The sequence below is a fragment of the Lampris incognitus genome, chromosome 1 (genome assembly GCF_029633865.1).
Source record: "Lampris incognitus isolate fLamInc1 chromosome 1, fLamInc1.hap2, whole genome shotgun sequence".
NCBI classification, from domain to species: Eukaryota; Metazoa; Chordata; class Actinopteri; order Lampriformes; family Lampridae; genus Lampris; species Lampris incognitus.
In genome coordinates, this window is record NC_079211.1 from 51,148,728 (window position 1) to 51,161,767 (window position 13,040).

A 13,040-nucleotide genomic window follows, 5' to 3' on the forward strand; every position below is an offset into this window, starting at 1 on the left:
CCAGACAGACAGACAGACAGACAGACAGACAGAGGGACTGTTCCAAACTACACCTGGACCTACAGCCTGCAGAGCCGAGACAGAAACAGTCAGATGCGCTGATGAACAATATGGACAAAGAAGCAGACAGACAGACAGACAGACAGAGAGGGACAGAGAGACAGACACAGACAGAGAGCCAGACAGACAGAGGGACTGTTCCAAACTACACCTGGACATACAGCCTGCAGAGCAGAGACAGAAACAGTCAGATGCACTGATGCACAATATGGACAAAGAAGCAGACAGACAGACAGACAGACAGACAGACAGACAGAAAGAGATAACGCCAAGGACACAGACATACAGGCTGACAGACTGACTCACTGACACAGAGACACACAGATAGACACACAGAGACACGGATAGACAGACACACACACACACAGACACACACACAGTTACACAGATAGACAGACACACAGATAGAAAGACAGACAGACAGAGATACTCAAACTGAAGTCCCATCAAGGTAAAGACGGAGATGTTTTGTCTCCAGCTTTATTCGTCAGTTTGGTGACAGGACGCTGGAGGTTTCTAATGAGCACAGGGCACTGGAAATACATTTAGGAGGAAGGGCATTTCTTCTCTATTTCTCTCCATTTCCATCCTTTGCCCCCTCCCTCCTCCCCCCTTTCTGGCTCCCTGATCTTGCAGCTATATTTAGTACTGGCAATATGCCCTCTCAGACAGATAGGTTGGCAGCGTCTTTGAGCTCCTCTGCTTTCCTCTCCTCTTTCCTCCTAACGCCTCCAGTCTGTCTTGCTGCACAGAGGCTTTCTAAAACCCACCGACGTAGTTTACCAGCTCTACACAAAGTACTGTTGTGTTAGGAAACAAACGGCATCCTTAAAATCCACGCTATCATCAATATATACTGTCCTCCACCACAAAACGACCCCATAGGTCGTTTGCACAAGAAGCTTATTACGACCTACAGTGACGTTTTCAGCTACTTCCTCGCGGTCCTCTCTAATTATGACGTCACTTTCCCTGTAACAATAAGCATCTCCTTCCATAAGCTGTCGTGAGAAGGAATATTAATAAAAGCGTAGCCGATTATTTTCTTGCCCGGTGCGGGATTCGATACGGAGTGTACTGCCCCACAAGGCGACGTCACTAACCGCTCGGCTAAAGGGTCAGACTCGTAAACTAAGGATTAACGTGTCTTATTAGTAGTTTACAGTCGTCACTGTAATGTCCGTAGACGCCTTGTCTTACTGACATAAGAATAATTCAAGAACGAGCCGACTTCGTAGGTTCTTAACTGTGTAGCTTTTACTAGCGTTCATCCGACATACAACCTTCATAACATCCGCTTCTCACTTCCTGTATATGTCACACGCACTGCACGTACACCCGTGAGTAGGTCAAGTTAAACACGTGACCTTTCATTCATTACATCTCCCCCTCTAAGATGATTTTCTAAACATTTCTCTGAACATTTACTGCCAACAATTTTAACCTGTATATCACCCCCCTTTTCACAAAAAAATAAAAAATCTCCCACAGTACACAAGTCCATACGCCTCACAAATCCAGCCGGATTGCAGGCTTGCTCACCCTGCCAGAGCGAGTAACATATGGTGTGGAAGTTGGCATTTCTGCTGCTCGGGACTCATCCGTGTTTCCACTCTCCCCTGGAGTGACATGGTCAGGATCCCTGCTGACAAAGGTGAGTGTTTTAGGTGTGGCCAACAGGTGGCGCCTGTTCCTTCTGTAATGTTCACCTTGAGCTGTCTCCACTATGTAGGATCTGGGAGTGGAGCTCTGACTGTGAACAACTGCTGGCATTGTCCATGTTTTCTGTCCATCAAGTTTGGTGAGTACTGCGTCACCCGAGTTCAGTGGGCGCAGTGTCCGCACGCCGTTCCTGCGGTTGTAGTAGAAAGCCTGCCTCGATTTGGCTGCGGCGTCAGCGGTTTTGATCAGTTCCTCTTTAGGCCAGGCCGGTTTCAGGTTATGCTGCAATGTGGGTAAGGTGGTTCTGAGTCTCCTACCCATGAGCAATTCCGCTGGACTGGCTCCAGTGGAAGAAGAGGGTGTAGCTCTGTATGTCAACAGGGCGAGGAGAGGGTCTTCCTGCCTTAATATGCTTTTGGCTATCTGAACAGCCCTCTCTGCCTGTCCATTACTCTGGGGGTAGTGTGGGCTTGAAGTCACATGGATGAAATCATAATCCTCACTGAACCTCCTCATCTCTTCTGAAACTAGCTGTGGCCCATTATCGCTAACTACAATTTCAGGGATACCAAAACGTGCAAATGTAGCCTTCAGCCTAGCTACAACCTGACTGCTAGTAGTTGTTGGTAGATTTAGGATCTCCAAAAACCTGGAATAATAGTCAGACACTATCAAGTAGTTTTGCTTTTTGTACTCACACAGGTCTATGCCAACTTTCTGCCATGGTCTGGATGGGAGCTCACTTGACATTAAAGGCTCTTTTCTCTGTGTGTTCTTGTGTTCTCTGCAGAATTGACATTGCTGTATCTTTGTTGTAATGTGCTCTGTCATTTTGGGCCACCACACTGACTGGCTAGCTCTCTCTCTGCACTTAACTATCCCCTGGTGCCCGTCGTGTATTCTGTCTAAGATCACCTCCCTCATCTCTGTGGGAATGACGATACGACTGCCTCTGATGACTAAACCATCTACCGCAGATAACTCCCCTCTCACCTGATAAAAGTCTCTGACTGTCTCCGGCACTTTATCGACATACGCAGGCCAGCCGTGTCTGATGAAGCCCAACACTGTCTGGAGCTGCAGATCCCCATCCGTGCTCTGTTTTATCTCCTGCATCCTTTGAGGTGTGGCAGGCACCTGGCACACGATGGCATCAATGTGCGCTGCAACATCATCATGAGAGGCACCATCTCCGTAGCGCTGCTCTGGGCCTCTGGAGAGTGCATCAGCTACAGCTAAAGTTTTGCCTGGTGCGTATTCAGCCACTGCATTGAAACGCATCAGCCTCATTAACAGTCTCTGGCACCTAATGGGCACATTATCCAAGTCTTTGCTGTTCATGAGAGGCACTAGTGGTTTATGATCGGTGACAAGTCTGAAATTGTCAAGCCCAAACAAGTACTTCTCGAACCTTTCACATGCCCAGACGCTGGCTAAGCACTCTTTCTCGATCTGTGCGTACCTTGTCTCTGCGTCACTCAGCCGTCGGGAGCAGTAGGCCACGGGCTTCCAGTATTCCCCGTGCTGCTGGAGCAGAACGCCTCCCAGCCCGTAGCTGCTGGCATCTGCTGACACCACCGTAGCCTTAGTGACGTCATAAAAGGTGAGTACCGGGGCGGTGGCGAGTGCTGCTTTAAGGTCTTGGAATGCTGTGTTCTGTGCAGGTCCCCACTGCCACTCTGTCGTTGCTTTAAGCAGTCCATAAAGCGGCTGACCTACAGTGGACAGCTCTGGGACATATTTTGCCAAATAGTTCACCATCCCGAGGAACCTCTTGAGTTCCGTCACGTTCTGGGGCTGAGGAAAGTTCTCTATTCCGGCCACTTTGTCCGGGTCAGGTCTGATGCCTGCCTCGTTGATGATATGACCAAGTAAGCGGACTTGTTTCTGTTTGAACTTGCATTTCGCTTGGTTCAGTTTGAGACCTGCTGTTTCAATGACCCCCAGCGCTTCTGCTAGGCGCCGGTCATGGATTTCCTCAGTCTCTCCATGTATAAGGATGTCATCCATGTACACCTCTGTGCCCTCTAGCCCGGTCAGAGTTTCCGCCATCTTTCTCTGGAAAATCTCTGGAGCACTCGTTATACCAAATGGAAGGCGGCAGAAAGCATACCTCCCAAATGGGGGGATGAAAGTGGTGAGCCCCCTGCTGTCTTCATCCAAGGGGATCTGGTAAAACCCACTTGCTGCATCCAACGTTGTGAAGAACTTTGACCCTGCGAGCCTTGGCATTATTTCCTCCATAGTGGGCAGCACGTATTTCTCACGTTTCACCGCTCGATTCAGCCTCCTGAGGTCAGCGCAGCAGCGAACCTCTTTCTTGTTCGGTTTCAGCACCGGCACCATAGCGGCGCACCATTCTGTGGGCTGAGTCACTTTTTCAATAATGCCCTCATTTTCCATGCGCTGCAGTTCTTTCTTAACCAGTGGTACAAGTGGCAGCGGTATCCGTCTGGCTGTATGCACCGCGTATGGCTGGGCACCCTCCACCAGAGCTATTTTCACTGGGTCTGTTTTCAGCAGTCCACTTGAACCGAAAACTCCACTGACCTCATTCATCCGCTTCACTAGACCCATCTCCACTGCCTCTGGACGACTCAGCAGACAGCTGCCTCTCCCCTTGATCACATACACTGGAAAGGAGTATTGTTTCTCCTTGTATTTGGTTGTGGCTTGAAACTGTCCTATGCAGCTGATGTTTCCACCTGGGCTTATGAAGCATGTGTCAGGAGGTCCCAGTTTTATGTTTGGCTTCAGCTTTTTAAATGTCCCTTGGTTGATAACAGTAGCGTCTGCCCCCGTGTCAATTTTAAAGGTTATTGGTACATCACTTATTGTTAAACTAACAGTCCAATCTTCCTGACTGCTCTCTTTGCCAACTTCTCCCAGAAAGTACAGCTGTTTAACCTCTTCAGTGACTTCTCTCACCGCTTTAGAGTGACATACACGCTCCCAATGTCCCTTTTTATGACACTTGTTGCACTTACTGTTCGTTGCAGGACACTTCCGCTCATCGGTGTGCTGCGTCTTGCCGCACCTCCCGCATTCATCTACTTTGTTGGTTGCCGGACTGCCGCCACCATGACGCTGTCCGCCCTTTTTGTTTTGGCGTTCGTCCCGCCATCGGACAACATTGACGTTAGCCAGCAGGGCCTCTGGTTGGTTAGCTTGGAGGCTGAGCTACTTTGTTATTGCCTCCGCCTGGCGCACTTGTTCAATGACTTTCACCAGAGTAAGGTCCGCTGTGAGCTGGAACTGACGGGAGAGCACCTTATCTTTTATGCCCACTACCAGACGATCTCTGATATGTTCATCCCTCTTGTCCCCAAACTCACAGTGTTCAGACAGCTCATACAACGTCCGGATGTACATCTCCGCTGTCTCTCCTGGCTGCTGGCTACGTTGATAGAAGCACGCCCTCTCATGTATGATGTTACGGCGGGGAATAAAGTAGTCGTCGAACCTTTTCAGTACGATATCATAGTCCACTTTATCACCCTCCGCCGCGAAGTCAAACGAGCTGAATATCTTTTCAGCCTCGCTGCCCATTGCATAAATCAGCGAACTCACTTGAATCTCCCCGTCGTCTTTATCCAGCTTTGTCGCGAGCCTGAAGCGCGAAAACCGTTGTCTCCACTCCGGCCATTCAACGGGGCAGTCAAACTTGAATTCACTCGGCGGATTAAACTTCGGCATGACCGCTCGTGTTCAGATACACAGACTATTCTGACACCATGTAATGTCCGTAGACGCCTTGTCTTACTGACATAAGAATAATTCAAGAACGAGCCGACTTCGTAGGTTCTTAACTGTGTAGCTTTTACTAGCGTTCATCCGACATACAACCTTCATAACATCCGCTTCTCACTTCCTGTATATGTCACACGCACTGCACGTACACCCGTGAGTAGGTCAAGTTAAACACGTGACCTTTCATTCATTACAGTCACCCTCCCCGGAAGCGCGCCCTCGCGCTTTGTTATTCCCGCGCTCCGAAGAGACTTCTGAGGATCTGCACACTTCCGGATTCCTCCGCTGCCACCAATGTAACCAGTTATTTTCTTGCCCGGTGCGGGATTCGATACGGAGTGTACTGCACCACAAGGCGACATCACTAACCGCTCGGCTAAAGGGTCAGACCCGTTAGCTAGGGGCTAACGTGTCTTATTAGTAGTTTACAAAAGCAAAGTTTAATGTCACATAGCGGTTATAATGTCCACGCTAGCTGACTTTCTAACTTTTGCCTAACGTGAAGTTAGCTCTTATGACGTCATTCATAGGTTGTAGCGGGCGCTATCATGGACATAATTCCCCATAATACCTTCTGGTCGCTTTAAGAAAGTATTTCCGGGTTGACAGGGTGGAGCTACGGCGATGATTGGTTGGAGCAGCGCCATGTTGCTCGAGCTGTTGGTTTGCGAATAACATAAACGACACACGCGTTCGTGTAGTCAGTGAGAGAAATTGTCCGTCTCTACTTTCCTGCAATTTCTACACCCCGACGTTTGTCTTCTGGACGTTTCCAGAGACAACTCTTCATGACTACCTATGCGGTTTCTCCCATGCTGGAGTTCTGGGGGTCGTCAGCCTCGGCTTGGTTCGCCCAGACAGGAGCGCAGTTCGCATTGCGAGAAATCGCCGCGGACGCCACAAAATACTGTTATTTGGTGTCGGCTCTCGGCAGTTCAACAGCAAGCAGAGTGTTGAGCCTCCTCAGAAGTCCTCAGCAGCAGGATAAATACGAGACACTCAAGGCTCACCTGTTGAAAACTATTGAACTTTCTGACGCTGAGCGGGTCAGCCGGCTCTTCTCTCTACAAGGCCTCGGTGACAATAAGCCATCTGAACTTATGGACAGGATGCTGGATCTCCTGGAAGAGCACAAGCCCGGCTTCCTCTTCATCCAACTGTTTCTGCGGCAGCTGCCTTCTCAGGTACGGACTGCTTTAGCCAACACCGCCATCACTGACAGTCGTGCTCTGGCCGAAGAGGCTGGTAAGTTTTTCCTGGCTGGTCAGCAGCACTGCGCGGCCGCGGTTTTTCCTGCCCAAACATTTTCACCACGGCCTGGAGACACAACGGTCGCCGCCGCAGCAACAGCTCCTCGACGGCGGCAGGACCACGGCCTGTGTTTTTACCACGCAAAGTTTGGACCCAAGGCCAAGCGGTGCCAATCTCCATGCAGTTTCAGCGGGCGCTCAGTAGTGGCCATGTGCGTCGGCCGAACTGGCAGGCCGCTGTTCATCAAGACACAATTTCGGGACGGCGGTTCCTGTGCGACACGGGCGCGCAGAGGAGCGTTCTGCCCGCATCGAGAGTAGACATCCTGTCCTGCGGATATGCCCCTTCTCCCCAAATGGAAGCCGCTAACGGCAGCTCCATCCGCACTTATGGCACTAGGTGGAGCTGTGTTTCGGAGGACAGCGGTTCGGTTGGGACTTTCTCACGGCAAAATTGGCCGTCCCCCTCCTCGGCGCGGATTTCCCATGCGCCTATGGGCTGCTGGTGGATGTCAAAAACCGCCGCTTGATCGACGCTGTCACTTTCTGTTCGTATGTGTACTCTCAGCGGAGCGGACTCCATCAGACTGTCTAGCATGCTCTCCGCCACCGACTATTTCTCCGGCTTCTCGCTGAGTTCCCGCTCCTCACGCAGCCCACTTTCTCGTCTTCCACCGCCAAGCACGGAGTGGAGCACCACATCACCACCACTGGCCCACCAGTCTATACTCGGGCTCGGCGCCTCGACCCGGCCAAACGCACCGCCACCAGGGAGGAGTTCGAGAATATGGAGCGTCTCGGCATCATTCGCCGCTCCAACAGCCCGTGGGCTTCACCCTTCCACATCGTCCCGAAGCCTGGCGGCGGGTGGCGCCCGTGCGGTGATTACCGCCGACTCGACAATACAACGACACACGCAGTCCCACACATCCAAGATTTTTCCGCCCACCTGGCTGGAAAAGTCATCTTTTCCAAAGTGGACCTCGTCCGTGGACACCATCAGGTGCCAGTCCACCCGCTGGATGTCCCCAAAACGGCTATGATCACCCCATTTGGACTGTTCGAGTTCCTGCGCATGCCGTTCGGCCTCAAGAACGCCGCGTAGACATTCCAGCGCCTCGTGGATTCGGTGCTACGGGACCTGCCTTTCGTTTTCGTCTATCTAGACGACATCCTCGTCGCCAGCACCTCCAAAGCGGAACACCTGTCCCACCTCCGGACTCTTCGAGCGGCTCAGCCAGCACGGGCTGATCGTCAATCCAGCTAAGTGCCAGTTCGGGCTGACCACCATCGATTTCCTCGGACACCGAGTCACCAGAGACGGGGCGGTACCCCTCCCGTCAACGGTGGACGTCGTCATGAACTTCCCGCGACCGCTCACAGTCAAGTCCCTACAGGAGTTCCTCGGCATGGTGAACTTTTACCACCGCTTTATCCCCTTGAGCTGCTCAACTCATGCGACCACTGTATTGTAGCGAATTCGGGGGGCAGTCCGGGTACCGCCACAGCAAGGACGCGAACCCGTGGCTCCCACAACCGCAAGCGACAACGTTAACCAGTCGACTAAAGGGTCCGACCCGTTAGTCAAGAACCAACGTGTCTACTTATCCATGCACGTTACATTACGCCCCTCCTTCGAGAAGCGCGCGCTTCAGCATATCAACTCCCTCACGCCTCTGGGCGCACGCGCTTCCGATGACCTCACGGTCGCACTATTCCACTTCTGACACTAATGTAGCGAATTCGGGGGGCAGTCCGGGTACTGCCACAGCCGGGACGCGAACCCGTGGCTCCCACACCGCAAGCGACAACGTTAACCAGTCGACTAAAGGGTCCGACCCGTTAGTCAAGGACCAACGTGTCTACTTATCCATGCACGTTACAGTATGATGCCCTGAAAGGCAAGGCCACCAAACACACTGTGGGCTGGTCCGCGGAGAAAGACACGGCGTTTGTAGACGTTAGGACTGCTCTGGCTGACGCAACAATGCTGGCGCACCCATCACCCAAGGCTCCGATCGCCATTACCACAGACGCTTCGGACTGCGCAGTCGGGGCGGTGCACGAGCAGTGGATGAACGGCCCTTGGCAGCCGCTCGCTTTCCTCAGCAGATAGTTACGCCCCAGCAAACAGGAGTATAGCACCTTCGATCGGGAGCGCCTCGCTCTCTACTTCGCCGTTGGACAGTTCCGTTCCCTGCTTGATGTAAAGGACCCTTAAAAATGTTGTATTAATAGGATAATCACTTCATGAAAGCTTTTATTTTGTTATTATCCTCTTTTGAGTGTTACTGGTGTTTTGTTTTGAAGATCTTTCGGCGGATCTAAAAAATCTCGCATCTAAAATGTTTTCGCACGAGTGAGCGACAGACAAAAGGACACCTGTTCGTTATTACTCTGCATGAAAATGTTTCCATTAATTAAAAATTAAGCGCCCCGCTGGAACGGGAACACGTTTTTACGGTGTTTCAGGGAGAAACGTGTAAGAGGAGAGACACGAATTTATGTTCAAAATAAGAATAAGGGCTGAACATAAATAAAGTCTTCTGGAAATATCAGTATGCGTCACGACGGTCCGGCTGGGGACCTGCTGCCTCTCTGACGGGTCATGACGGAGGGTCTTCTTCACGGCGGGGCTGCTGCTGCCACTACTATCGCACACCATCCACGTGGATTCATCTAACAGCACATCCTTCCACGCGTCTGCGCCTGATCCAAGGCTATTCGGGCAGCGGTCACACGGACTAGGTGCAATGGTCAAGTACGGACATATTCACGACATTGATGCAGGACCATGAGTATCGCTCTGTCGTTACACAGACTATGGTATTACTAACAGGGTGAGCTAGGGATGGACAGTTTCTTGGGCTGAATCAATGAGCATTTAATACTCAGCTGCAAAAAGCTGTTGTTACACCAACACGGGATAAATGGACTCTTGTAATTAAGGACATTTTTTCTTCGTCATTTTGGGACTTACCTTTCAAGTGCTTGAGAACTGTGTTAACTGTGGTATTCATACTGACTTTTACATTTATTTGAATGTGTATGTTAGCATATTTATGCTGGTTTTCTTGTACTTATGTGCTGATATGCTATGTTTATGTTGTTCATTGCTAAGGTTAATCACATCTGCTAAAGGGCTGTCTTCTGACCTACGAAAAAATTAATAGTAATAATAATTCTAAGTAGTTCATGATGTCAGAGTCAGCTAGTGAAAGAGATATTGAGGAGCTGATGGCTGGTTTGCAGCATGAAGTTCAAGACTCACGGAGGGTGCGCCACACAGGAGTAGATACGTCTGAGAGACTACGTCAGCAAGAAACCACTGAAGCAAAGCAACTAACTCGGACTGGTCTCCAAGGTAAATCTCAGAAAGACAATGATCTCCTTGAAGGTCTCCGGCGCTCTGAACGCGCACGGAATCCCACAGAGAAGATGCGTGCGCGCCAAGCTGAAGAGGCCAAGAAGAAGAAAAAATTGCGTTCCATGTACGAGCAACAGAAGCTCCACATACGTAAGGCAAGAGATCAACTAAAGACATACATGCCGGAGAGTCAGCTCTGGTCTCTCATAGTAGAACTAAAGAAAGGTAAGGAAGAAATATGAACACGTACGGTAAAATTAGAGACCTCGCCACACACTGACACAAGAACACGAGTTGATACATGTGAATCGGTGACCACAGAATTCATCGGCATTGCCTACAGCAGAACGATAGATGATGAGGCAGAGTTTAATGAGAGACAAGTAAGGTAGTGCCTTCATGAATCACCTTCTACAAGTCACAGCAAGTCCGACCCCTAATCCATGGCTCCATCAATAGCAGCCAAGCGTGCGAAGGCAGCTGCCGAACTAGCAGTGAAAGAAGCAAATTATGAGATGCTGCAAGTTGAAGAAAGACAAAAGGAATCAATACGAGAGTTAGAGGAAAAATAAAGGAAAGCTCTGGAGGCACAAAGGCGTGAGTGAGTTGGAGAGATTGCAGGCAGAGAAAGAATTGCGGGCAGCTCAAGCCAAGCTGAAGGTCTATGATAAGGAGACAGAACGTGAAGCCGCTAACTACATTAATAATGAAAGATACAAGGAAGCAAAGAATGTGCCTGTAACTGCAGTCCCCCTGACCCACGGAGCAACACCTTCTCATACAGACATTTCCTCTCTTACCCAAGTCTTGCAAGACAGCATAGTCTTAAATAGGCTCCCTGTTCAAGAGCCATTCGTCTTCAATGGTGATCCAATACGATACATTCAATGGAACTCAGCATTCACTTCACTCATTGACCAAAGAGCAATCACTCCAGCTGAAAAACTCTACTAGCTAAAGTACTATGTTGGTGGCCCAGCACGACAGGCTCTAGATGGCACCTTCTTCCGAAATGACAATGAAGCCTACCAAGACGCTTGGAACAAGCTGAATCATCGCTTTGGCCAGCCATTCGCCATTCAGAGAGCATTCAGAGAGAAGCTCTCGAGCTGGTCAAAGATCCACCCTAAGGATGCTGAGGGACTTAGAAACTTCTCTGATTTCCTGAATGCTTGTCAAGATGCAATGCCTCGTGTCAAGGGCCTCGACATATTGAATGACTGTGAGGAGAATCAGAAGCTTGTTCACAAGCTACCAGACTGGGCAGCTTCACGTTGGAACCACCAAGTCACGCAAAGCCTGAATGAGAAGCAAGAATTTCCAAGCTTTAAGGACTTTGCCAGATTCACATCAACTGAAGCAGAGATTGCGTGCAACCCGATTACATCGCTCCATGCCCCTCATTCGTCAGACCCTAGCACTGAGAAGAGAAATCTCAGAGACACAACGAGAAACAAGGCCAGTGTTCTCACAACTCAAACGGTCACTGATAAAGAGAACCAAAGGGCAGACCAGAGAAAGGCCAAGACTCCATGTATTCTGTGCCAGGACAATAGACATCAGCTTCATGCATACTCCAAGTTCACAGACATGTTAGTGGAGCGAAGGAACTATGCCAAGGAAAAAATGAGAAATTCTGCTATGGCTGCCTAAAACCCAGTCACAGCGCAAGACTGTCGTCATCGTCCCTTCTGTGACACCTGCAAGGGAAAGCATCCTACAGCTCTCCACGACGACAACTATGGAAAGGAAAGGTCTTCATCAGTAATAGAGACAAATCAAGGCGCCGGTGCAACATCACTCAGTGTAGCAGGAGAAGCCTCATCCAACACATCAATGGTTATACCAGTATGGGTATCGTCCAAAAATAACCCAACTGCAGAGAAACTTGTCTACTCGACACTCAAAGCGATACTACATTCATTGACCAAGAGGTGAGCGATGGCCTTGATGCTGACAAGTAGCTAAAGTTGACTACTATGAGTGGAAAAGATACAGTTCTCACAAGTGAGAGTGTTTCTGGCCTTCGTGTAAGAGGATACAGTTCCGCCATTCAAGTCGATCTTCCAGTGGCCTACACGAAAGGCTGCATACCGGTAAACCGTGCTCACATTCCTACTTGCGAGACTGCCAAACAATGGAGTCATGTCACAGAAATAGTGGATGAGATCCAACCGCTTAAGGACTGTGAGTTAGATCTTCTCATAGGCTATAACTGCTCTAGAACAATGGCACCTAGGCAAGTCATTCTAGGAGGTGACAAGGAACCCTATGCTATACAGACGGACTTAGGATGGAGCATTGTGGGGCGCTCATCACAAAGACACGATTTGCTGAGCACAAGTCGTTTGTGTCACAGAGGCACCGTTAAAGAGCTGCCTCCAGCAACCCCTGCTGATCTTATCCGCATCCTAAAATCCGACCTCAAGGATGGCAGTGAAGACACCAAAAATGCGTCACAATGTGACATCACATTCCTCAATAAGACAGATGAAGACATACAGAAAAACAAAACAAACGGCCTCACCACTGTAATGGAACGAGAAGATGCGGAACGTTGCATAATCAAAGACCTGCAGAAAAATGTATATCATGAAGAGCTGAACCTGCTGAGCAAAGGGACCTCCCTACCGTCTCAGAATCCGTTGCATTCTCTTGATGCTCTCCTTGGCAAGGATGGTGTCCTCGGAGTAGGAGGAAGACTGTGCAACTCCTCTCTTCCCAACTCCATCAAGCACCCTTTAATCATCCCGAAAGATCATCATATTACAAGGATAATGGTTGATCATTACCATGAAAGAGTTAAACATCAAGGCAAAGGTCTCACCATAAATTAAGTCAGGTCCAACGGCTACTGGATTCCAGGAATCCACCGGGCAGTATCATCCTACATGTAGATGGCAACGGAGACCAACAGAAGGGCAAAGGATGGCTGATCTACCTCCAGAACG